Source organism: Cynocephalus volans, chromosome 1, assembly GCF_027409185.1.
Source record: "Cynocephalus volans isolate mCynVol1 chromosome 1, mCynVol1.pri, whole genome shotgun sequence".
Lineage (NCBI taxonomy): Eukaryota > Metazoa > Chordata > Mammalia > Dermoptera > Cynocephalidae > Cynocephalus > Cynocephalus volans.
Genome location: NC_084460.1, coordinates 19001772 through 19027317, shown reverse-complemented (window position 1 = coordinate 19027317; position 25546 = coordinate 19001772). Strand labels below are relative to the sequence as shown.

Genomic DNA, 25546 nt, shown 5'->3' with positions numbered 1-25546 from the left:
TCACTACAGGTATAATTAACAGTTTTTGAATAACCAAATCAGTATCAGATTTTAAATTTAAATTAATAAAAATTGCACTGGCTTTCCCAGGCCCCAGCTTGGAGAAGGAAGATTGTGGGACTTCTTGGCCTCCATAGTCGTGTGAACCAATCCCTCTTAATAAATGTCTTTCTGTATATCTCTCTTTATCCTCTTGGCTCTGTTTCTCTGGAGAATCCTGATGAATACAACAGCTAAGTTTGAGAACCACTGGCCTAGACCAATTCTGACTCATCCTCTCAACTCAGACACATTGTCACCCAAACAATATTGTAATGGAAGCTCTTGGTGGGTGACCAACAGTGGTTTCCATGCTTGCTTCCCTCTAGCCTATGGACATTTCCAGCAGGGTGAGGGGTCTGGCTGGAATCTGCTGTACTTGCTGGAATCACACATTCTTGAGGTTTCTTTATTTACTCGCTTGCTAACTCTTTCCTCTCCTTCCCAGTTGGCTGTTTCCCCATTGACCACCTTCCTCATTCTCCCAGGAAGCTGACAAGTTGGGCTCCTGCTGTGTGCTGATACATACTCAGACCCAATCTGGAAGGCCATCAAGGACTGCCAGTTCCTTCTAGCTCCTCGTACCCACTCCAGCCTCAGTGAAAGTGTGTGTCCCTCTCTTGTTGCTGGACTCTGCATCAGTGTTTAGTACACAGTGGCCTTAACTTCTTCCACTTCCAGATGGCATCTTGTGCATTTTCAGTATTGATTTCCTTCAGGTGTTCATAATTCTGCAGTTGTTTTACTTATGATGTTTTGCCTTTTCCTTGATGATAAGTTCAGATGAGGTAGGCATGAAATCTGTTCATGTAAAGCAGATCTGAATCTATGAGCCTGAACTTAGATGTGATTTTATGACCATATTTGGGTACATTGTAAGCTGCCCATGTGCACTTCTCAGAGTTCCTAGAGACTCAGAATGTGCACATAGGATTGTAAATTTACATGTTTCTTTTGCAAACCAGACGTGCTAGGTTTCTCTTCTCAGGAAGGAACTTTAGCAGGACATACTTGAAAAAAATAAAAACTCCTTTATTAGGAATCTTCAATGGAGAGGCTCTCATCAGTACAAACAAAGCCATGTTAGAACAAAAGTGTGTTCACTCTGCCTCACTCTAAGAGATGGTGTTCATGTCCCTTGGGCTCAAGAACAAAGGGACTGGCCGACAGCCTTTTGAAATCTAACCTGTTTCTTGGTAGAGAAGCTTCTGTACAGGATACATTTTTATAAAGAATAATTGCTGTCAAATCTAATAAAAGGACTTCTCTAAAATTTAGGCTGTGTAACATTTAGGCCATGTAATAAATAAGATAACAGTATATTAGTATGTATTTATTTGATAATAACTAAATTTTAAGAGAAATTCTATCAGTTTCTAGAAATATTATTAAAGTTTGAATGCTTTTTGGTCTAAATTATATTAAAAAGCATGTGAAGACTGAGTGCTTGGAGAAATAAGAGCTAGCCAGCAAAATCAATTCTTCAGCTTACATTTGAAAATTAAGTGTTTTAACTGTCTAGATTCTATGATAAAAATGTCTCAGATTAGGAAATATAATTTTTGAAAGTTAAACTTGTGATGTAGGATTACAAATATTATTAAGTCTTATTAAAAATATATCATATTTACATAATTCATCTTTATTACTTATATTGAGATTAAAAATGAATATGGTAAAGTCCCCATGAAATTTTTGGATGTTTATTATAGGTGGCACAAAAGCTATTCAGATAAGTTCCCTTAGAACTATGGTCCGTGTGGCTCAAAGTATGTGTACAACAGCAAAACGGTAAAAGTGTACTGTCAACTCTCTAGTATTAGAATTAAGAAATATTGGGCCGACCTGTGGCTCACTTGGGAGAGTGTGGTGCTGATAACACCAAGGCCACGGGTTTGGATCCCTATATAGGGATGCCCAGTTAGTTCCCTTGGGAGAGCGTGGTGCCGACAGCACCAAGTCAAGGGTTAAGATCCCCTTGAGGAACCACATCGTATTTTGGAAGGCCAGAGAAATTTCGACTCTTCTGCAGTCAAACTCTTTTCAGTAAAAGAGGGAAAGTTAATAATTAAATACATATTATATCTAGTGAAATATATATTTATGCCTGTGTGGGTAGTGAAATACAGTATATCTAATTTACCCAACAATATATATAATACATGGGTGTGTTGTGCTTTGCCCTGTTCATAGCACTTTCATAAATAATCTCACCATCCTCTGTGGCCTTAGGCAGAGTTCGTAATACTTTGGTCCCATTTGACAGATTTGAAAACAGAGACTCAGAGAAGATCAGTGTAGACTCAAAGTCAACAGAATGGTAGAATTAGAAATTGTTGTTCTTATTCATCAGCATCAGTATTCTTTTCACTGCATTATGCTGCCTTCTCCTTTGTTAGGGCCCTCAGTCAACAAGATTTTTTTAGGTATGCTGGTCTCCCAGACATTAAAGGACCAGCCAGAGACTTGAACCCTCCATGGTGGATTAGACCAGTCTAAAGAATTCCTTCTTCCTCCTCTCTACTGTAGATGCTTAGTGTCTTTTTCCATAATTCTGCAATCATTAAAACTTTAGGAAAATTTAGTTTTTTAATGTTGGAACAAATTTAGTGGCAAAATTATTCCTGAAACAGAGGAAGTTTATATGTAGTCAATTTATTCTACTTAGAGTGAATAGCCATAAGTTTCACTCCGTAAATATCTATGTATTTGATAAGGATCAGCAAACTTTTGATGTAAATGTCCAGATAGTAAATATTATAGGCTCTGTGGACCTTACTGTCTCTGTTCCAACTACTCAACTCTGCCATTGTAGCATGAAAGCTGCCACAGACAGCTTTCATTTATCATGTAAATGAAGGTGCGGCTGAGTTCCAGTAAAACTTTATTTACAAAAATAGGTGGCAAGTTGGGCTTGACCCACTGGCCATAGTTTGTCAACCCTTATACTAAAGGGTGATGCCCGGATCTTTTGGGACTATTACATAGTGCACCAGATACGTACTTCCTGAATTATTACATAGTGCACCAGATACGTACTTCCTGAATTTCGAAACATGTCAGACCTCAGGTGTTTTTGCTAAGGGATCATGAGCATGTATCTAAAATTTAAAGGAAGTTTTATAGAGAAGAAAGTTGTCTTTACTGTAGTTAAGCATTAAAGTCCTTGTATACAGATGACTAGAGGTGTGACTAAGATTCAGATCTTGCTAATGCATTAATCAGGATGAATGATGTGAGCCACAAAGTGTTTAAACACATAGGTTCATATTTGTCCCATGTGAGATGAAGGTCAGAGGTAGGTGGTCCAGAGCTGATTCAAGAACTAAGTGATTCCCTTAAGGCTCCAGCCTTTGTCTATATTTATTCTCCAGTATCCTTAATTGATAAGCCTTCATCCCTACACGTATTGCCTCATTGTTGCAGTATAGGTGCTGCACCTCCAGGTATCACATGCACACTCCAAACAGAAAGAAAGAGAAGGAAGCAGGGACAATTGTATTTATTACAGAAGCAGGAACCCCCAAATCTCAATATACTTATTGTCGGACTAAACTGTGTCACAAGCCTACCTCTAATTGTAAGAAAGACTCAGAAAGCAAGTATTTTTAGTTGAGTTTATTTTCATTACTCTCCAAAATCAGGAGAGAGGATGTTGGGTGAGCAAGTTGCACACCATCTGCTGAGGCATCTGTTCTTGTTTTGGTGGCTGTTATATTTCATTACAGATATTTAGTTGTATCATCATCTCCCCTGGGCAACATATCTTTTTAAGTATCCCCAGTGTCAGCAGCTTGCTTTCCATCTGAGTTGAAAAATTAAATAACATTATTCACATTTTTATGTAAATGTTGTATAATATGCATGTATAGTCAACTGGGAGTTGTCTTCAGAAGTGTATTTTCCTGAGGACTTTAGTTTTGGAGAGCTTTGTTTTGATGTGTTCTTCAGTGTGTGGGTTAGCAAGGTTTAAGGAAAGAACGAAGTTGAAATACATGCAGGGCAAGTTGCACACTGAACTTTGTGAGCAAGTCTTTGTTCTGATGGAGGATGACTGCTCCTTAGAGCAAGATTTTATGAACTCGAGTACTTTAAGAAGGAACAGTTAGTTACTCAATAACTTTCTTAAAATATGGATCTGATACCGTTTGAGAGAAAAGCAATTAGAAAGACATGCAGAGAACATTTCAGTTCTTAGTTGTGTATCTTGGGATTTCTTTCCTCTCCTCTGAAGTAGTATTTATTCTCTTTCTGGAAACAGAGCATTTAACTTACTCTTTGTCCTAGACTACCATAATAAGAAAAAACAGAAGTACCTACACAATTTTGTCTTTTTGCTTTAGTAGGCTTTCTTAAAATGGCACAAGTGGGGAATAGTATTAAAATAAATACATTATTGTTTAGACTTTAAATGTAAGTGAAATTTTTTTAACTGAATTCTGTAACCTGAATTAATTCAATGTAGCCCTTACCATCCATTAAGTATAACTATGACCCTTTATCTGTCAGAAAAATCCTGACCCCAAAATAATACCTAATAGAGCCTCATCTGCTATAGTCTTGAAAACTGCAGTAAGAAATATTAACTTTTAATCCAAATGGTTCATGATTTTTAGGGATGAAAGTTGTTTTTTTTTTTTTTTTTTTTAATTTCATTTTGTCGATATACATTGTGGCTGATTATTGCTCCCCATCACCAAAACCTCCCTCCCTACTCCCTCCCCCCCTCACCCCAAAAATGTCCTTTCTGTTTGCTTGTCGTATCAACTTCAAGTAATTGTGGCTGTTATATCTTCTCCCCCCCCCCGGTTTTGTGTGTGTGTGTGTGTGTGTGTGTGTGTGTGTGTGTGTGAATTTATATATTAATTTTTAGCTCCCACCAATAAGTGAGAACATGTGGTATTTCTCTTTCTGTGCCTGACTTGTTTCACTTAATATAATTCTCTCAAGGTCCATCCACGTTGTTGCAAATGGCAGTATTTCATTCTTTTTTATAGCTGAGTAGTATTCCATTGTGTAGATGTACCACATTTTCCGTATCCACTCATCTGATGATGGACATTTGGGCTGGTTCCAACTCTTGGCTATTGTAAAGAGTGCTGCGATAAACATTGGGGAACAGGTATACCTTCAACTTAATGATTTCCATTCCTCTGGGTATATTCCCAACAGTGGGATAGCTGGGTCGTATGGTAGATCTATCTGCAATTGTTTGAGGAACCTCCATACCATTTTCCATAGAGGCTGCACCATTTTGCAGTCCCACCAACAGTGTATGAGAGTTCCTTTTTCTCCGCAACCTCGCCAGCATTTATCGTTCAGAGTCTTTTGGATTTTAGCCAAGGGATGAAAGTTTTAAGGGACCGAAAACTATTTCTAGGGTGACCAGAAACTGAGTGATCCTCATTTTGATGAGTAGAAATTAAGAAGCCATGTAAATACATATTGGATCTGGATTCCTCTTTGGCTTCCAGATCATTCATTAACATGATTGAGCAAATTAAAATCAACATATATTTGGGAAAAGTAGACAGCTAAAAGAGAAGGCTCAACATAAACAAACTTACCAGCTGAGCCAGAAGAAACAGAAATAAATCAGAGAAGAGATTAGTCTTTAAAATAATTATAAATTTTATCATCAGGGAGTTATGGGCAGACTCCTATGGAAAAAGAACAGTTCAAGAGCAAGAGGAATTCTTGCAAATTAAAAGTATAATTGTTGACTTAAAAAAATAGTATAAATGACTGAAAGAAAAAAATGAAGAAACCTACCAGAAAACAGACCAAAAGAACCAAGAGTTGTAAAACATGAGTGAAAAGTTGAGACATTAGAGGATCATTCCAAGTGGTCCTGCATCTTCTGGGTGTGGACAGAGAAAATTGAAGTAGAGGGAACAGGATACACACACACCATTTTTGAATCCTTTAACTCTTCAGACCACAAGAGCCCTTTGAATGCAAAGTAGGAAGAGTAAGAATAAGGGTATGAATTACCAGCAATTAAACACATTTTTATATTTCAGAATACCAAGGAAAAGGGGAAGATGCTAAAAGGTTCCAGAAAGGGAGTGGGGTGGGGAGTTGACCACAAAGATCATTTCTGTTTGACAAGAGAATATCTTTGTAGTTTGGAGGGAAAATTATTTTGAACCTGCAGTTCTGTTCCTAGCCAAACTGCAAATTTAGTAGGAAGGGAAAATAAATGCATTTTCAGATAAGAACGAAGACATTTGATCGCCCTCAGGTCATTAACCTTAAATGAATTAGTGCAATATAAAGCTCATCAAAACGAAAGAGGGAAATAAGGGTTCCAAGAACAGGTAGATAAATTAAACCAAGGAATGCAATTTAAAAAATTTTCCAAGGCAAAGTTGTTTGGCAAATCTTTTTACAAAATAGCTGACAAAATTAGAATAGGATTTTTAGGGAATTCCAAAATCCTAAAAGCAAATGAAATTTCTGGAACAGAAAATGTGATAAAACAGAATGTTCTTAGTGAGCAGTTACAGTTACCGTATTTAAGTAGGACCCCTCTCAGTTTTTCTTTGTTAATATTTTTTGAGCGGCACAAGTTCAGTGACACTATTATATGGCCTCTCTGTGTTCATACTCACTACTTGTTTCTGCAGAGAATAACATAATTTTTATATTGTAAGTGTTTTTTGTCTTCCTATTTTAAAAATCCATGTGCAAAAAATGTGATATAACTTGGACAGTGTGAAAGTAATAGTTTACTGGACAAGTAATAGTTTGGTTGGGAGGTAGGAAGGGGAAAAGAGGTGAAGGAAAATACAGGGACCCTAACCCATCACTTTACAAGGAAAGGAGATAAGAAAGACTGTCTCAGTTTGATAAAGGATGAAAGAGAGGCTTAAAAACAAATATCTAATAGTCCGTAGAAAAATAAAATATTACAGTAATACTGGCAGAGATGGAGAGAAGAAGAAAAGGAGGGAATGGCTACTGTGAAGTCAAATCATAATTTTAAGTTGACAAATCAAGAAATAGGGGTTTGACCATATTATCTATAGGTATATTTTCCAACATAATAGCCCCTAGCCACATGTGGTTATTGTGCCATTAAAAAGTGGCTGGTCCAAATTGAGGTGTGCTATAAGTGTAAAATATGTACCAGATTTCAAAGACTTACTATGAAAAAAAGAATGTGAAATATCCTTAATTTTTATATTGATTGCATGTTGAACTGATAATATTTTAAACACGTTTGGTTAAATCGTTTTACTACCTTCCTTTAATTGTCTTTAAGTGACTACAAGAAAATTTAAAATTAGAAATGTGGCTTATACTATACTTCTATTGAACAATCCCTAATCTCTAGAAGAACTGAAATCAGAGTGATTTCTGTATTTATACCATTGAGGAAGGAGACGGGTGCATGGGAGTGGAAGGATTTTTGTTTTATACCTTTTATATCTCCTAGAAAATTATTTTTTTACATATTGAGCAGTTTCAAAAGGATATCTGTAAAATATATGAATAACGTGAGGAATAACAATACAATAGACACTCTCAACCAGCAGCCGGTTTAAGAAAGAAAAAAAAAATCACTGAGTTTATATGCACTTCTCTCTTCAAGCTACTGGAGTGTTTTAATTCTAATTTAATAATAAAAATAATTATATTCTACTTAAGGATGTTTCTTACTGGAGTGTTTTAATTCTAATTTAATAATAAAAATAATTATATTCTTCTTAAGGATGTTTCTAAGTGGAGGATATCTTGCATACCTTTTTTCGGTTTGGATAATTTGACAGTATTAAGTTTTAGAACGTGTGTACTATTTAGCTCAACAGTTCCCTTTGGGAAATGTGTTCTGCGTGTTCCAAAAAAATGCAGACTGCAAAGAAATATGTATAGCTTGATGTCATTTTAATTTTTAAAAAATCATATATATTTATATATCTTTTTATAATTATACATATACATGCACCTGTATATGCTGACATTCACATATACGTTTGTGTGATGTATGCACATGTATACATGAACATTTGTGTATGCAATAACTGGTAATGGTGCTTCTGTCTCAGAAGTCTGATTGCAAGGGCAGAGGGAGGAGACTCCATATTCTTGTTTTATAAATTTTTAGAGAAAGATGATTATAGAATTATGATCTTGCTTACTTAGTTTTGATGGGTTTTTTTGTATTTTCCAAATAAAAATCTTTTAAGGAAATAAGTATTGACATCTGTTCCAACAGTCAGGACTTTCTTAGAACAGAACACATTGCCTTAGAAGGTAAGACATAATATGTGTAGAAATAAAAAAGAGGATAAGTCACACACAAAAATTAAGCCATCATTTTTCTTTTCCCCCACCCCAAATATATTAGTCCGGGAGGCATGTGTTATCACTTTCAAACCAACCTTAAAATCGACCCCTTACCCTGTCCTTTCAGTCTTAGGCATTTTTAAAGAATCCAGCAGTCCTCCAGTGAGTTTCATTTCCAACATGGTTTAAGAAGCAAGTGAGCACATTCTTTTTATGTACCGTGCTTCCAGCAGGACAATCAAAGCAAAGGGAATGAATGAATCATTTTTTGTTTACTGAATATATATATATGTGTTTATATATATAGATAATGTTTACTTTTTTTCTAATCATACTTGTGTATGTGTATTAAAATTTTAGAAAAGTCAGAGTTACAAAGAAGAAATTACTTACTGTAATCCTGTCATGCAGACATAACCACTAATAATATTTCGTTATTTATTTCTAGTGTTTCTAGATATATACATATCACCATTTTAAAAACTTGGGATATATACTGTGTATGTATATTGTTCTTTCCCAAAGAACATTATATTGTGAGTGTTTTTTCATAGCATTGAATATTCTTTATAAGCATAGTTTTAATGTCTCAGCAATAGATTATTTTAGAGAAATCAATAAAAATATTCTAAGAGTTTAAATTGGTAATGAATATATTGCATTTTTATTGTGGTTGGGATTGAACATATTTATTACTCTACTTAATTTTGAGTGTATAACTGATCCTATAAGTAAAAAGATAATGAAATGTTTACCTTGTCATAATCAATAGTGATTTCCTAAGCTGTTAATATTAGGTGAATGGATGTTTTCCCTGTGGAGGTAGAAGACATATCCAAGGACACATCTTTAATGAGAACGGACTGGTTATTCATTTCTGTACCCACCAGTAGGTGAAAAAGCAGAAACTTCATTAATGCAAAGTGACGTGGAGCTGTAAGCTTGTATCTTAGGACAAAAATGAATTGAGATTCTGACCTTGTCTGGAGGAGGCAGGCTCCTCTTTGCTGTGTTGTTTACCTTTAATTAATGACTCATTTGGCATAAACCGGCATTATCATGGTGAATGCCACCTGTGCCAAGTCTATATGTTATAAAACACTGGGTGTGGTGGTCATTCTGGGAAGCGGGGGTGTGGATTTGTGTCTTCTATGGTTCAGTGGATGAATGGGGTGGGGTGGGTAGGGGAAGAAATGATCTTCATGGGATATGGGAATCCAGGAGTTGGTGCCATCTGAGGAGAACCATTAATTTTTTTTTTAAAGTGGAAGATCAGAGACATTGCAAGGACTGTAATAGGAAAGAGTGTGATAAGGCAAGATCGGAGAATCGAAGAGGTAGTCAGGTGTGTGAGTGAGTGAGTGGAGGGGGAAATTTCTAAAAATTGTAGCTCTACCTCCTGGACGCCTTCTGTGGGCCAGTCACTTGTGTCCCATGGGCTGGTGTGGGAGTCACCTGTATGGGGAGGAGAGATGGAAGACTGACAGAGGTAGGAAGGAGGTAGGAAGGAAGGAAGTAGGTTGAAGTAAACAGAGTCTTAATATTGGAGGAGTTTGAAGAGTTGACAGTGTCTTCATTCCCGTGAGGGAATGAAGTCTCTTTTTAAATGATTTGCAGAAGGTCACGTGGTTTTTCACAGGAAGCCCAAGAAAGCTGCCCACCACTGTTGGATATGGATGTGAACTATTTTAAGATCCTGACATCTGGGACAGGATGTTTTCCAGAACTTCTGGATTGACATATCAGTGTATTCTCTGATGAAAAGTGGAACTGCATTCCCTTCGCATTGGAATTTGCAAGCACTCTCTCAAGCTAGGTTAAACTAGATAAGAGGGAATTTACTGAAAGAAAACAGGGCTGTCTCCAGGAACCTCAGGGTTAGGAGGGGAGGATCTGAGAATATGAACTGACTTTCAAGAATTCAGGCAGCAGCTGATTTTCAGGTGCTCTCTTATCTTTGCTCCTCTGATGCTGTTTTTCTCTGTCCCTGTGGCTCTTTCTACATGAGATAGGGTGACTATCACAGATATTTATATCCCCTGTTCACTCAATTCATAAGTAGCATCCCTGAGGTCCAGTCCCAAACACTCAAGAAAGGAAGAAGCTGATTGGCTCAGCTTTGGGCATATTTTCGTCCTTGGTTCAATCCACTCTGGCCAGGGACAAGGTCTCAGCACAAATGTAGGTGCACTTGATACCCTTGTGGATAGGGATCGGATCATAGTTGTAAAGAAGGGAGTCATGGGCTCAATATAGTCTCCAAAATGGGCCCCTGCCCTTGATATCTTAGCAGGTCTGAGACAGAGGCCTGATCTTTTACTGTCACTGTGTTGTCTTTTCCACCAAAAATACTATCTAGTCCATTGCTATTGAAACTGTGGTCTGTAGACTGGCAGCATTAGCATCACTTGGGAGCTTGTTAGAAATGCAGAATCTCAGGCCCTACCCCAGACTTGTCGAATCAGAGTCTGGGAGTTAACATGATCCCCTGGTAATTGTAGGGTATTAACATTTGAGAAATGCTGATTAAAGGGAGGAGAGAGTTAGGAACCAGCCACAGATTAGGGTTGTTGAGATGGCTTCTTCTACAGGTGCCTTGCTCTTTCCCTCTGGCAGGTAAATTGTCTTGGCTGACCTTTCAGCTAAGAGCCTTCTTCTGCCTTCACCGATCTCCCTCTGAAGGTGTTTCTGCTGGAAATTTAGGGGGCAGGACAAGGCTGGAGAGAGCTGCCTGTGCTTGAGAGAAAACCACTTTTGTTGTCTGATGTGCAAACCATAACCTTAATGCATCCCATTCTGTGTTGGTATGGGAGGGGTGATTGGTGGGATGAGAAAAGGAAAAAGAAAAGTAGTAAAGGTGTGAAAACCATTGCCCAAATGCAAGTATGAGATAATCACTTATGTATTAAATCACTACATTACCTCTGTTTTTATATCCCCCTCTGCAAGTTTCTACAGTCTTTATTTTATTTACTTATTTATTTTTGCAGCTGGCCAGTGTGGGGAACCAAACCCTTGACGTTGGTGTTGGAAGGTCACACTCTAGCCAACTGAGCCAACTGGCCAGACTCTTAAAGCCTTTACAAAGGCATCTTTTTATAAAGCTTAACCTCTTTGTGAGCTAAACGATACCTTTTGATTATGGAGAAATTGCTAGATAACTTGTTTAGAATATAGACTCTCTCAAGAAACTCACCAACTAGAACATCCTTGGCAGCAATTCAGAAGTCCATATCGTTTTGAACTTCGAAGTCTAAAAAGATAACTTTTTGACTCTACTTTGCAGGAATTCTCTTCCTGAAATTTCTTTTGGATGTAGTTTGGACATTTGGAATTTTAAACCTTTCCTTTCCCCTGGGATTCTAATGTGCAGCCAAGGTTGAGACACAACATCTTATTGACCTGTTTATCAAATAGTCACATGGGTGGGCATGGGTGGATACGCTTGTCCAATGCAGATTTCCAGATACCACCGTGGGAGAACAAATTCAGCAGTTTTGGGAGAACTCTAAGAGTCTGAGTATTTAAGCAAGCCCAAGTACCACTGTAATTCTGATAGAGGAAGCCCTAGGGCCACACTGAGAAGCACTTTCTTGGAGATTATTTCTATAAAGAGAATGATTGGTAGGACTAAACTGTGGTGGATTACTAGGAACCATATGTAAGAGAGTCAGGAGTACATGAATAAGATGACAAGCCATTGTGTGGTATAGGGGCGGGACTTCTGGATTAGCAACAAAACGACAGAGTTCTGGTCCTTACTTTCCTTCTCTAACTAGTTCTGTGGCCCTGAGAAGACAACCAATCTTTCTCAGTACCCAAGCCCTTCACCTCTAAAATGAGGGCTTTGGAAAAGGTTAATCTCTGGTCCTCTGAAGCTCCTATACTTGATAATTCTCTGATGCTAAAGATTTGCCATTGGCATCAATTCTTATAGAACCTTCCAGCATGGCTCTTGATGGCTGCACTAAAACAGTGCATGGTCCCTGGACCAGCAGCATCACCATCACCTGAGTGCTTGTTAGAAATGCAGATTCTCAGGTGCTGCCATAGACTTTCTGAATATGAATCTTTGGGGATGAGACCCACCAATCTGTTTTAACCAGCCCTCCAAGAGAATCTGATGCATGCTCAAGTTTGAGGACCATTGTTCTATACTTGGAACAATGAAAGAACAATACTTGGAAAAAAGAAAGTTGAGAAGTGTTGTTTTTACAAATTGTGAAGAGAAATCACCTGCTATACATATAGCCTTTTTATTTATTTATTTATTTATTTATTCATTCATTCATTCATTCATTTAAGCATAATTGATTATACGTATTTTGGGGGTTCAATGTTGACACATGTTGATCAAATCAATATTACTAGCATATATGTTGTTACAAATCATACTTATTCTTTATGCCCCTTGTCCAGTTCTCCCCATTCCCCTCTTCCTTCCCCCTTCCCCCTATAATTACCCTAGATTTCTTCTTTCCTTCTGAAAGTGTAATGGTTATTCTGTTGATTTGTTGCCTGGATGATCTGTCCAATGCTGAGAGGTATGTTCAGGTCCCCCAATATCACAGAGCAGATGCTTCTTCTGTCACTCTGGAATGAGCTTTGTGGAGAGAGACATCCTCTTCTTTTCTTTGTCTCTGCTGGTGACTCCTCTTGTATGAATGTACTCTAGTGGCTGGTGGACCTTCTGTGTGATGGTTGTTGCGTCTAGCCATTTTCATGGCAGCCATGGTTATTGTGGTGGCTGTGGTGGGCCACCCACATGGAGGCAGTGTTTTGGGGATGTTCTTTGGCACTGGTGGTGTGCTTGGTTGTGGGGGGGGGGGGTCCAGTCCCCAGATGCATACCTCAGGACCCTGGGAATGCCCTGAAGTATGGTGGTGTCTGGTCCCCGGCTCTGTGCCTCAGGTCCCTGGGTGGGCTCCGAGGCGCTGGCGATGCACCTGGTTGTTGGAAGAGGGTCTGGTCTCTGTTTCCATGCCTCAGGTTCCCGGGTGGGTCCCAAGGTGCTGGCAGTGTGCCTGGGCTGGAACTAATTTTTTGTCCTTTTCTTACTTCTAAAATGGGGGGACTTCCTGTGTGGATCAGCACTTGAGCTGTGAGGTTTAGCTAAACTGCTGCTTTGCTGCTTATTCCCCAAGGAAGGCTTTTTGTGCAGCTCAAGTTTTAACAGTTGACTTTATAGGTACTTCTGGCTCTCCAGAGACCTAGTGCACCTAGGTTATGTAGAAACTCTGGTCTGGGCCTGAGTCTTTTCATCAAACTGTACCCCATGCAATTCTATATTCCTGATCAGTCTCCTGTGAGTGGTCCTTTGCTGATTGGGGTGCTGGTCAGCTGTCTTTGCTGTTCCCCGGTGTTCCCCCAGTGGGCCCATCTCACCCACCACCCATGCTGCAAACACTTCCCATGGGATGGGCCATGTGCTGGTCCCCTGTGATGACTCACTGGCCTCTGAGTGGCTCCTTTTTTTCAGTTGTTGTGGATCCTCGCACCTATGTGGGTCAATGGGAACCCTATTAGTGGTCTTGCTGTCCTGGGGGCCACCAAGACCCTCTTCTCCCCTGCCGCCTCCAAGCAACTCCATCTGAACAGCACAGCTGAGGCTTTTGCTTGCTTCTGCTCCGTGCACTCAGCTGCTCCAGCCTTAAAGTGGCTGCAGCACAAAATGGTCAGAGTGTTTTTTTTCTTTCTCTCATCATGGCTTCTCCCACCTTCATGCCCTCCATAGGTCTCTCCTCTTCCCCTGAGCTCTAGCAGCCTCAGCTTGGCTTTTGTGGCTTTCTGTTGTGATGGAGGGTAAATTGGTTGATTTGTGGGAGAGAGTGACACTGGGGACTTTCTATTCTGCCATCTTGACCGGAAGCCATATCTAACCTTTTAATATCGAAAAAAAGAGGATGGATATGTTGTCAAGATAATTCAAATTGAAGGGGAATCTGTAAAAAATATAAATACTGAAATCTAGAGCCTTGCTACACAAAGTGTGGTCCCTTGACTGTTTATATCAATATCAGTGGAGAATTTGTGAGAATTGCAGAATCTCAGTCCCTGCCCCAGGCCTACTGAGCCAGAACCTACATTTTTTTGTTTGCTTGTTTAAGGAGATCTCTTGGTAATTTATTTGTGGGTAAAGTTTGAGAAGTACTGTTCTGGATAAAAACATGAAGACCATAGTGTCATCTTTTCCTTACCTTCATAATATGTACCTATCCATAATCCCCACACATCTGTAATCAAATTCAGAAAAAAAATTTTTTTCCCTTTGTTTGCTTCACACTTATTTCAATTTAATAGTAGCTGTTGTTTTAAGTGTATTTTACCTGGTTGAGGCTTTTAAGCCTCCCCCAGTTCTTTGAAGAAAATTGTTTAATATTTTCACCTGTTTTTTTTCTTTTTCTCTCTTGAAAGCTTCCATTTCAGTCTGACTCCATATAGTACTTGAAAATATTTTTTTGATGTATTTTTTTTTTTCTGGTATTTGGCCACAGCCACTTCTCTATAATGGAAGCTGGGTAGAATACTGATGGGCTATTTTTTGAGTTTTGTTTGTTTGGATTCATTGCTACATCTGTATATTTGCTTGGGTCTCAGTGAAATTTTAAATTAGAGAGAAGATTAATGTGTAAGTGCAACAAATTATAAATTATATTAACATTAAATTGAAAAATTACCTTTTAAAAGGGAAAAATTCCTTATGGATCCAATAATTCCACAGTAGAACCTTCTAAATTAACAATAAAGAACTAGCCCAGTGCAATGATTACCTTAGGGTAGGCATAGGCAACCTGAGATTTCACAAACGGAACAGGGCCAATTTACTATAAAATAGATGAAAATGGAGCATGCACACTGTGTGCATATTCTTATTTAGCAACTTTAAAAATTAACCCTTTTAATTATGTTATCCTTTAGGAACTCTAGTCACAGTTCTTAGGTACCAGGAAATTTTCAGTCTTCTCCAAAAAATGGGAGATCTGAAAAAAGATTTACTGACTCCAAAATATTGGAAGAAAACTACAACATTAAAATGACTAAGTATTTCATTAAATATATGCTAAATACGACATTTCATCAACTATTTTTTCAATGATGATATTATATCAACTTGTAATTCAAATCATCTTTATGACTTATATAAAAACATTTGCTGTGGGAGCCATTCAGTATGTTTGATATGATTTGGGGTAGTGCTTCCAAAAGGAAGAATTCCTAGAGCCACAGCTCTTAAAATAGTGACCTTCCACAGTTAATTATTCCCTTTCTTTTATTCTATGATTACTCCATATATACTTTTTCTATTTAGAAGTAGAAATTGATTAAGGTTTTTGTTTTATTTTGTTTTGTTTAATTTGTGACAAGAATGTGCCACAGAAGGGCAATTTTTAGTGAATTTTTGAGTTATTTCTCTCTGGAAAAGCAGTTCTTGACCTTTCGGTGTGTGTGTGATGGAGGGTGTTATAACTCATCTGAAAATCTCATGAAAGCTAAAGAACCTTTGCTTAGACACATGAAAGTAGACACAAAAATATACATTTTGGAATGAAGATGAACCTTTAGTTAATCAGTAAATCATTTAATTCATTAAAGTCTCTTTTGAGGACAAAATAAGACCAACAAATAAAATTGACTAATAGGTTGACTCCAGGACTTTTAAGCAAGAAAAGGGTAACTTTTGTCTCACGTTGATGAAAAAGTGCCTTAGGCACAGCAGGGTCTAGGGTCTCTTTTAGTTTATCATACTTGGTTTCTGTCTCTCTCCCATGCCTTCTGATGAGTTTGGTTTCACTTACCAGTCATTGACAGCTCCAGGCTGATATCCCATAATACCAAATGTAGCAGGAGAAAAAGACTGTACTTCCTACTTATCTCAAATAAATCTTAGAACTGAGCTTGTCAATCCTGATTGGTCAGATGGGGTGTTCTGTCCATTCCTGAGCCAAGAGCATACCATCCCTACCTGTGGGTCATCACAGCCCAGGTCACAGGCTTCCCTTCTGGAGTCAGTATCATGAGAGAACCTCAGGAACTGAGAACAGGAGAGGGGAGGTTTTTAAGATGGGCATAAGAGCGCTCTTACACATAGCAGGGGGAGTGGTGGAAGGGACTGCCTAGGACAACCCCTGCTTTACAGGTAAAGAAACCATGTAATTAGCCTAGGCCAACGTTTTGACTCCTCTAGAGCCTAAACTACATGCACATCTTATTCATTGCTTTAGAGAAAATGTACTGTGTACCTGCTGTTTTGGTATTTTCAGCCACACATCCATGACACTTATCCTCATTTCTCTTTTGAACCTTGTCACATACCTTGTCCAAAATGCTCTGCTGCTGTTGTAGCATTTCAGCAAGGAGAATAAGCGTATTGAATTTGCTCACATATCCTCCCTAGAGATGTAGAAGTGCAGACAGCTCAGTCCCTAAAAGCATCCAAAAGTGGGGCTTAATCCTAATACTTCAGGCAATGCTTGCCAGACCTCATGGGAATTTTTTCTTTAAACAAGTCTGCAGCATTTACTTTAGGTTTAACTAATCTGGTTAATTGTTAACAGAGAAGGAAAGATACATTTAAAATTTACACGTAATGAACAACAGAAAACCTCTGAAGAACACTCTGATAGTTGATCAGTAGGTAATGTTTTATGCTCTGTCTTCATTTGTTAGTTACAGGAGTGACGTGGACTATGACCTTCCACAGCTAGGGATAGAATGCTTTTGGTTTGGGAATGGACAGGATACCCAGACCTGACCCATCAGGATTAACAAAATCAATTCTGAGACTTTATTTGAGATACCTGGGAAGTAGAGTCTTGATTCTGCTAGGGTTGATATTATTGGCATATCAGTCTGGAGCTGTCAATCTTAAGGGATAATGTCTTAAACATTCGTCATCATTCAACACAGTGATCAAGGATTGAGCGGTCCTGAAAAATCCAGTAAAACAAAAGGTGGTTTCACTTTGGCCATAAATTGCTGAATTTAAATTGGACATTTTTGTTTGTTTCTATTGCACACATTTAAAAATTAATCTTCAAACACCCAAGTAATCCAATTGTGAAATACGAGAGAAGTTCCTTTCTTGTTAGCAGTTCAATTCATCACCAATAAGCAATTATAAATCTAAAAAATTTTTTTCACCTTTTAAAAAAAAATTATAACATAGTCGTTGTACATATCTGTGGGGTTCAGAGTTGAATATCAATACCTGTGTGCAATATGTGATGCTCAAATCAGGATAATTAGTATACTCAACATTATACAAATGGTAGTATTTCATTCTTTTTTATGGCAGAGTACTATTCCATTGTGTATGTATACCACATTTTCCTTATCCAGTTTTAGTTTGGTTCTAACTCTTGGCTATTGTAAATAGAGCTGTTATAAACGTGGGGGTGCAGGTATCCCTTCAACACGATGATTTCCATTCCTTTGGGTATATGCCAAGCAATGGAATTGCTGGATTGTATGACAGTTCTATTTGTAGTTGTTTGAGGAACCTCCAAGCCATGTTCCATAGTGGCTGCACCAATGTACAGTCCCACCAACAATGTAGGAGGTTTCCCCTTTATCCACATCCTCACCAGCATTTGTTATTGTGCTGTCTTTTTGATAATAGCCCGTCTAAGTGGGATGAGATGATATCTCAATATCTCAAATATTGATTTGTTTCCCTGATGCTGAGTGATGTTGAGCATGTTTTCATGTGTCCATTTGTCATTTGTATATCTTCCTTTGAGAAATGCCTATTCAGCTCATTTGCCAGTTTTTTAATCAGGTTTTTTTTTTTTTTAACTGTTGAGTTGTTTGAGTTCCTTTTATATTTGGATATTAATTCCCTGTCAAATATATAGTTTGCAAGTATTTTCTCCCATTCTGTAGGTTGTCTTTTCACTCTGTTAATTGTTTCCTTTGCTGTGCAGAAGCTTTTTAGTTTGATATAATCCCATTTGTTTATTTTTTTCTTATGTTGCCTCTGATTTTGGGGTTTTATTCATAAAGTCTTTACCCAATCCTACTTCCTGAAGTGTTTCCTCTGTTTTCTTTTAGGAGTTTTATAGTTTTGGGTCTTATTTTTAAGTCTTTAATCCATTTTTAGTTGATTTTGGTAGATGGCAAAGGGCATGAGTCTAGTTTCATTTTTCTGCTTGTGATGTCCAGTGTTCCCAGCACTATTTATCGAAGAGGCAGTCTTTTCCCCAATGTATGTTCTTGGTGACTTTGTCAAAGATCAGTTGGCTGTAAGTATGTGGGTTGAAAACAGAATAAATTGAACATTTCTGAAACCTTGAAATAATCCTGTCTTTAGGGACCATGACATGGGGCCATTTTATAAATAAACTGGCTTTTATATCAACAGAGATCAAGGCAGGGGAAAGAAACCACTCTAGATGTTTCAAGCAGAAAGGATTTAATACAGGGAATTGAGTGCTTACAAAATGCCTGAAAGGCTGGAGAATGTGCCATGGTATAGCCACCACTGTACTTTTGAATTTGGGGGCACACCACCATTGCTGTTCTTGTTGCAACTTCCTCTAAAACCTGTATCTTTCAAAACTTGATTGCCAGGAGCACTAGCAGCATGAAGATGGCTACTGCCTGTCAAATATTTAAGTGCTTCTAATTGGTAAAACCTGTATGCAAAGGAGTCTTGGAAATTAGTGTTTAGCTTTCTGACTTCCCCAAACAAGGAAGGGTGGAATGGAGGTATACATAGACAATCCACAGTATATAGTATGGTAAAAACAGGTTCTCCTGGGATTTTATTAATGAAGTCCCTAAAATTCAAGATAAACCACCTGTGTACGACAATTTAAAATAATGTTAAGATTAAGCCTCACTAAACAATAAATTACATTTATTCCTTTTAAAAATATATTTTTAAATTTGCAGACAGTAAAATTCATATTTTTTATATAAGTTATATGAGCTTTGACAAATGCATTGAGTCATATAACCACTAGCATCATTAGAGTACAGAATAGTTCCATCACTGCAAAAAATTCTTGTGTGCTGCCTGTTTGTATTCAAGCTCCCTCCCCATCCATACCTCCTGGTAACCACAGATTTCTTCTCCATCACTACTAGCTTTGACTTTTCCAGAATGTCATTTAGGGAAATCATATGGCGTGTATTGAATCTGACATTAATGGAATGCATCTGAGTTTCATCTATGTTGTTGCTTGCATAGATAATCCATTTATTTTTTATTGCTGAGTAGTATTCCATGGTGTATATACCTTTCATGACTTGCATTTTGAGAGTATCACATATTTTCTTTTATTCAAAATCTCTGTCTATTTTTTATATAGCATACATATTATGAACCTCATTTTCTCTCCTACTTACAATAAAAAAAAAAGTGGAGAATGTAAATGTCTTCCCTTTCCTGGATGCTTCAAACTAAGTCATTTTTATTGACAGTTAATCAGGATATGTAGTCTAATTGTGATTCCTGAATAGGAGCATGATAATTAGACAGATCTCAATAAATAGAATTCTTTCCATTCTTGGATTTGGATTAGTGTTTAGATCAAGCAGGTAATCCAGAATACAGCACGTGCCCATTTATAACCTGTCAATGAATTTTTTAAAATATAGAAATACTTTTTAAATGAATTATTTGTTGATCTGGTCCAGACTAGAACCAAAAGATCACCAAAGGCCACTTAAATTTTCATTTGAAAAAATGGAATCATTTTTGCCCCTCACACAGACAGCCTTACTGTTAGACAAATTTCTGCATATTTTGATGATTCATTGCAGAAATTACTTTATCATTTACACTGAGAGAAAGCACTGCTAGCCAACAGCTCAGAAAACATCTTGCAGTTTCAGGTTCCTAAAGGCCTTATTGGGCAGAATGTAATTTTCCAGCTTTGGATACATCCAACCCTTGAGGACTTATTCCCCATCTGTTTCCTGAAGGGGTCTGTGATTTTTCATCATCTCAAGTTTCTTGGTTGTCCACTTTATCTTATTTGAAAGCAAACCTTGACAATGCTGTACTTTCTCAGGCTCAGCTGAATGGTCAGGGGTGAATAAATCAAGAAGTTTGCTCCTGCTTACTCTGTCCTGGACATCCTGCATATTACGTTTGGTATCTCACAGTCTTATCAGGTAGGTAGCATTATCATCAACATTTAACAGTTAAGGAAGCTAAGTGTGAAAGCAGTTAGGTGTCTTTCCCAAGATTCATATAGCTCATTCAAGAAGAACTTTAAAAACCCAGGACTGTCTGGAAATAAAGTCTATGCTTACAACTTCTGTGTTTCAGCTTTTCCTTTGCATTTAATCCTGACGTCATTTAGAAGACATTGATTCTGTCAGTGCTATTTTGTATACATATAATTAGGTGTCTATAATTAAGTGCTTCTATAATTAAGATACCTTCTTATCCATATTACTTACCTCCGTAAGTCATTTCTGAACAATGCAAGGTATGAGTAAATAATACATCCTTGCATGCAATGTTTTGTAGATTAATGAGTTTACTAATTAGAAACATTGAGAGTCTTTTAAGGAGGGTTACCAAAATAGCAAATGCAGTGGAAGTCTTTACAACGCTTGCACCTGGAGTCAGAAGTCACATTTAACCAGACTAACTACATTAGTTGGAGCTTTTAGAGTTGTACATATTGGATTTTAGAGGGACATTGTTTAACCTCTGATTAAGAAGATCTCAAGGTACCATGATTAAGAAAGTATAAATACCTTCTTAAAAGAGACCTTTGTTGCAATATGGTTCTGCTATATCATTTGAAAATGATTTGATGAAACTGAATCAGATCAGGGCCTTGTACCTAAAACATTACACGTGCTTTAGTAGACATACTCTGCTAATGGGGATGCTGACCGTTAATCAGAAATCCAAGGTGACGCATTACTAATGCTTTACATGCTGTTATGGTTATCACCATAGCTGCAGGTCTCCAACTTAGACTATCAAGGGTCTGTCTCTCTCCCCCATCTCCTTCCACTCCCCTCTCTTCCCCCATCCACTCCACCCACCACCACATTAAATGTAAGCCTGGACATTGTCTTATCATTTTCTAAGTACATTTCTTGTGGCAAGTCATACTTGCTAGGTTCTTCCATGCAGAGCAAATAAGCTATAGAAGCTCTGCCCTTGGGGCCACTAATCAAATTGTTTTTGATTGTGTTCTGTCCTGAAGGTGAGTAGGTGTGGCAGATTTCACAGTGAGCATATCCTTAAAATAAAAAGATGGTCTTGGTTGATATCAAGCACAGTCAGCTTGTTCTTTGGTCTAATGAAAAAGGCCTCACAGTTTGTTCACTGTTAGTGGTAGACTTGACTTACCTTGTGAACTTCTGGTTACAGTGATTTTTTTTTTTTTTTTCCTGATTTCATTGTGCCTCTCTTGGTACCTAGCACAGTGTCAGATACACAGCAGGCACTTTCTGTATTTTGTTTATGGAAAAGACATTAAAGTTACATGGGAAGAAATATGCTCATGTAATTCAGAGGAAGCTGAAAACTCTTCAGGAAGATGGAAATATTTGATCGGTTTTAATCGTCAGTATGTATTAAATAAAAAAACAGTGTATTGCATGTTTGAAATAGGTCAAGTACCACGCAGGAGGGATACCTGCCTTTGCAAAGTATACAATCAAGGGTAAAAGACCTACAGATTGAATATAGAATGGTGCCACTACCACTTTTATTATTACTTCTGCCTAAAATGCTTTGAGCATTTGAGGTCAGACACTCTTCTAAGTCATTTGTGTATTGATACCTTTAATCTTCAAAACAGTCCTGTTGAAGTAGGCAGTTTGATTATTTCCATTTTACAAATGAGGAAACTGAGGCATAGAGAAGTTAAGTAACTTGCTAGAGATCACACAGTTATAAAAGGTGTGCCTTGGATTTGAATCCAGGCAGTCTGTCTCCGGAGCCCATGGTTGTATGAACTGGAGTCTACTGGTCAGATGGGAAAAGGAGGGAATTTCAAATGAGCCCACCAACCAGAGTTGTGGGTTAGAGAAGGCTTCCCAGAGTTGGTACATTTTGTCAGATCATGGATGACGGGGTATGGATTATTCAACTGAAGAGGAAGAAAAAGGAGGGTATAAGAGTATTCTGTTTGGATGGTGTATTATATACTGAAGTTGTCATTATGGTTGAAGAGAGAGAGAGTGTGAATGTGAGTGTGTGTGTGTGAGTGTGTGTTTGTGTGTGTTGGGGGTAGATGATGAAAGTGTGATGCTAGAGCCAGATTATGTAAGTCTTTGTTAAGCAATGTTACTAAATGTGGGTTTTTATCTTGTGGAAGGTAGTGAGCCACTGGAGGGTTTTAATCAAATGACATGATCAAACTTACATTTTAGAAAAGTTTAGTTGAGGCTCTGTGTAGAGAATGGAAGAAAGGGTAGGCAGAAGACTGCAGGTACAAAGTTAGCTAGGAGGCTTTGCAGCAGCCCAGAAAAGGGGTGATGAAGACTCCACTTAGGTGGGGACAAGGAAGGGGGTAGGTTCCAGAGAGATCCAGGGGGTAGACTCACAAGACTTCATCATTGATTGGATGGACAGGAGAGAGGAGTTAGAGACAGGAGTCACATTTACAGTATTTTAAAGAATAAAATCTGAATTTCATGGTTCCTGCTCCAAGCCGTCATTTTATTGTTCTTACAGTTCTTTTTTCTATCAGAAGGAAAGGGCAAGTTAAATGTTAGAGGAACCAATTTACGTAGTTTCTGTGGACTGCTGGTCCACTTGACTTTCCTTTGTATGTAATGCTATAGTTTCTTGGGTTCATGCTATTTGCGGTGGCAGATTCTTTCAGTAAGCTTTTCATGCATGCAACCTCTTAAGAACAGCAGTGCTAATCCCTCTAAAACATGCTAATCCCATCTAATACAAAAGCAGTATAAAAGAAATTATGCTAGTCTTCTCTGGCATAATGTGTAACATACTCCTTAGGTTTTAATATGAAATATGACTTTTACCCCCCAGTTAATCAGATTCTGACCCTGTCTGTTTATACATGTAAGCACCTGTTTGAAATTGCATGTACATATGAGCCTTCATGTGTGTGGTTGGGAAGAGCAAAATTATTTCCATTTGCTTTGGGTAATGCATTTTTATAATGGGAAATTCTATCCTTAAACATGCCATAGTGTTGAAGAGAAAAATAGCTTCTGTCCTGTGAAAACCAAGCCTTGTCCATTTTTCCTACCCTTTGTTTCTGATAATGGGATAATTGGGAACAGAAGCTGTGCTTCTTTTGAGGATTTCTCTACTGGCTGATATCCATGGCTCAAGAGAGCACATAAATATATCATATAAATATCCCTCATTATCTGACAGTCTTGCTTTTTTAATACAACTTAGGTTTTCAAATGGTAAAATCCTGCCTTATTTAAAATTTTGAAAAAATCCATACTAATTATTTGGTCCCTTTTCTCTTTCCCCTTTTTAGTTTTGTAATTGTTTCATTCTAGTGTAAGAAAGATAAAACCATGCTTAAGATGCTTGAAAAAAATTCTTCCAGTTTGAAACTCTTTGAACGCAATGGAAGCTCTTTAAAATTTTACCATACAGTGGGAAATACTGGTTTCGACAACCACATGAACAATGACTTACGGTATTTCTTATGAAACAGCATTACCTGGTCAGGAAGCAGGTGGCATATTATCAAATGGGACCCTATCCATGAGAGGCCCATTGAATAGAAGAAAGATAGCTTTCCGTTTCTGGAGGGCTTACTTTGTCTTAGGTATAAAGTGCTAACTTTCATTATCTCATGACCTTCCCAAGAGATGAGCAATGATATTATCATTTTTTCCACAGACGAGGAAAGTGAGTTTGGGAAATACGTCTAAGCATACTTGTCCAGCACTGTACAAGAAAAGGAGGGAGGTGAATTTGGACCTAGCTGTTCTGATTTTAAAGTTTATGCTTTTAACCAATACACTGCAGTTTGTGAAAGGAGTGTGAAAAGGTTACCTCGATAGGCTAGCCACTGTAACAAAGAGGATCCCAAATCTGTAATGGCTCAAATATGGTTCAAGTTTATTTTTTGCTCATCTAACAATACTCGGCAGGTAAAGGGGTTGGTGGGGCTGCCATATGTATTCAGTTATTTAGGGATCCAGGCTGATGAAAGCTCTGTCATCTTTAACAGGTAGCTTCCAAGTTCACCCTGGGGATGATTTCAAGGCATGAATGTGCGTGGGAGGATTTTATGGGCCGTGACTAGATGTGATGCTTATCACTTCCACGCACATTTCGTAGTCCAAGACTCACTCACACAGCTATATATACCTATATACTGCGTGTGCATGTATACACACACACACACACACTCACATACACATGCACACATAGGTGTCTGTATACATACACACATGGTATGTGCTATAAATAAATACACGGCTATAGCAAGGGAGGCTGGGAAGTGTAGCCAGGAATGGGCCTCAGAAGAGGAGGAATACATGGATTTCTCTGAGCTGTCAGAAAACAATAGGTCATGAGTTCCTGTTAGAGTCAAGTCTCTGTGTACAAATTTATACTTTTTATTCTCCCCTGCTTTGTGAGAGAGGGATTATTTGTTTCATTTAACAAAGCAAAGAATTGAGATCAAGGATTTACCAAAGGTCTTGAGGCTGTTAAATGGTGGAGCCAAAACTCCAGCTGGGTGGTTCTGTCTTGTTCCTAGGCCCTGCTCTCTCTTCCGAACATACCACACACATTATCCCTGCCTCTGGCTTACTGTGCCAGGATTAGTCTAGTCCTTTGATAATAAGGAATCTCAGAAAGGAAGGTTCAAATTACAGTTGATTCTTTTCTACTCAAAATATGGCACATAGACTGGCAGCGTGGAGGTCACCAAGGACCTTGTCAGAAATGTGCAATTTCAGTCCCCACCCCAGACCTGCTCGGTAAAGCTGGTCATTTTAACAGGATCCCCAGGTAATCTGCTTGTGCAGTAGAGTCTGAGATGAGAAGCTCTGGACCGAGTTCCCGCTAGCCAACTTCTCAACCCGATCCTGTTGTGTGACCGTCATCCTCTTTCTACCTGTGAGAAGTGGGTTCACTGTATGTTAGTCACAGGGTATAACCACTTAAGTAAAATTTCAGCCTTTGTGAAGAATAACCATGCTTAACCTAGAGAGAACTACTTAGCAACATAATATTGAAAGGCTGCTCAGCCCATTTTTTGAAAAGCATGAGCTGTTTCCATAGATAAGCCAA

General features: G+C 38.1%; 1 protein-coding gene across 1 annotated transcript in view; it reads left to right on the top strand.

The window, feature by feature from the left end:
• PLCB4 (phospholipase C beta 4) overlaps positions 1–25546 on the top strand; it is a 404723-nt gene that overhangs the window by 173148 nt on the left and 206029 nt on the right. The gene's annotated exons all lie outside the window — the stretch shown is intronic.